Source organism: Haliotis rubra, unplaced genomic scaffold (genome assembly GCF_003918875.1).
Source record: "Haliotis rubra isolate DU_JTF1 unplaced genomic scaffold, ASM391887v1 Scf174, whole genome shotgun sequence".
In the NCBI taxonomy this organism is placed as follows: domain Eukaryota; kingdom Metazoa; phylum Mollusca; class Gastropoda; order Lepetellida; family Haliotidae; genus Haliotis; species Haliotis rubra.
In genome coordinates this window covers 1234184-1236276 of record NW_025765714.1, presented here as the reverse complement: position 1 = coordinate 1236276, position 2093 = coordinate 1234184, and the positions used below count along the sequence as shown (strand labels likewise).

Here is a 2093-nt window from a genome sequence, read left to right as displayed (position 1 = left end):
ATGTTTGATTCAAAATTCAAACGCCCAAACACAACAGCCTAGTGCATGTGGAAGACAGACTTCCCATACCTGGCTACCTGGTGTTGGGTGGAACTGTGTATACCTAGGTACCTGGTGTTGGATGGAGGTGTGTATACCTGGTGTTGGAGGGAGGTGTGTATAACCCGGCTCTTGTGTGAAGGTGTGTATACCCGAGTACCCGCGGTAGGTTAGATGTGTGTGTGTATACCTGGGTACCTGCGGTAGGTTAGATGTGTGTATACCTGGGTACCTGGTGTTGGATGAAGGTGTGTATGGTAGTTGGATAGATTCCCTTCCATCATTCTTGTTTATCGTGAGATAAGGTCTCACAATTCTACCAATACTTTAGTATACTAGCTTTGTTTCCGAGACCTGACGTTATCAACTAAAACACCTCTGACCCATTTTCATATTCAACAAGAATTCCAGATGCCAATAGTCCAGCATGGTTACAGGTGCCAATAGTTTAGGATGGTTACAGGTGCCAATAGTTTAGGATGGTTACAGGTGCCAATAGTCCAGCATGGTTACAGGTGCCAATAGTCCAGCATGGTTACAGGTGCCAATAGTTTAGGATGGTTACAGGTGCCAATAGTCCAGCATGGTTACAGGTGCCAATAGTTTAGGATGGTTACAGGCGCCAATAGTCCAGCATGGTTACAGGTGCCAATAGTTTAGCATGGCTACAGGTGCCAATAGTTTAGGATGGTTACAGGTGCCAATAGTTTAGGATGGTTACAGGTGCCAATAGTCCAGCATGGTTACAGGTGCCAATAGTTTAGGATGGTTACAGGTGCCAATAGTCCAGCATGGTTACAGGTGCCAATAGTTTAGGATGGTTACAGGTGCCAATAGTCCAGCATGGTTACAGGTGCCAATAGTTTAGCATGGCTACAGGTGCCAATAGTTTAGGATGGTTACAGGTGCCAATAGTTTAGGATGGTTACAGGTGCCAATAGTCCAGCATGGTTACAGGTGCCAATAGTTTAGGATGGTTACAGATACCAATAGTCCAGCATGGTTACAGGTGCCAATAGTTTAGGATGGTTACAGGGGCCAATAGTCCAGCATGGCTACAGGTGCCAATAGTTTAGCGTAGCTACAAGTGCCAATATATGAGATCCAGCATGGTTACAGATGCCAATAGTCCAGCATGGTTACAGGTGCCAATAGTTTAGCATGGCTACAGGTGCCAATAGTTTAGCATGGCTACAGGTGCCAATAGTTTAGCATGGTTACAGGTGCCAACAGTTTAGCATGGCTACAGGTGCCAATAGTTTAGCATGGTTACAAGTGCCAACAGTTTAGCATGGCTACAGGTGCCAATAGTTTAGCATGGTTACAGGTGCCAATAGTCCAGCATGGTTACAGGTGCCAATAGTTTAGCATGGCTACAGGTGCCAATAGTTTAGCATGGCTACAGGTGCCAATAGTTTAGCATGGTTACAGGTGCCAATAGTTTAGCATGGCTACAGGTGCCAATAGTTTAGCATGGCTACAGGTGCCAATAGTTTAGCATGGTTACAGGTGCCAATAGTTTAGCATGGCTACAGGTGCCAATAGTTTAGCATGGCTACAGGTGCCAATAGTCCAGCATGGTTACAGGTGCCAATAGTTTAGCATGGCTACAGGTGCCAATAGTTTAGCATGGCTACAGGTGCCAATAGTTTAGCATGGTTACAGGTGCCAATAGTTTAGCATGGCTACAGGTGCCAACAGTTTAGCATGGCTACAGGTGCCAATAGTTTAGCATGGCTACAGGTGCCAATAGTTTAGCATGGCTACAGGTGCCAATAGTTTAGCGTAGCTACAAGTGCCAATATATGAGATCCAGCATGGTTACAGATGCCAATAGTTAAGAATGGTTACAGATGCCAATAGTTTAGCATGGTTACAGATGCCAATAGTTTAGCATGGTTACAGGTGCCAATAGTTTAGCATGGCTACAGGTGTAAATAGTTTAGCGTAGCTACAAGTGCCAATATATGAGATCCAGCATGGTTACAGGTGCCAATAGTTTAGCATGGTTACAGACGCCAATAGTTGAGATGCCAATAGTTTAGCATGGTTAC

The 2093-nt window shown here is 45.0% G+C and overlaps 1 long non-coding RNA gene across 3 annotated transcripts; it reads left to right on the top strand.

Moving 5' to 3' along the window:
• Window positions 1-1162: 1162 nt before the first annotated feature.
• Window positions 1163-2093, top strand: LOC124272869. 3 transcript variants are annotated; one of them, XR_006897461.1, is made up of 3 exons: window positions 1163-1262; window positions 1867-1970; window positions 2029-2052. It is a non-coding gene; the product is annotated as an uncharacterized LOC124272869 (long non-coding RNA). The 3 variants fall into 3 exon arrangements; XR_006897462.1 differs by lacking the exons at window positions 1163-1262; window positions 2029-2052 and adding exons at window positions 1386-1548; window positions 2070-2093; XR_006897460.1 differs by lacking the exon at window positions 1163-1262 and adding an exon at window positions 1386-1548.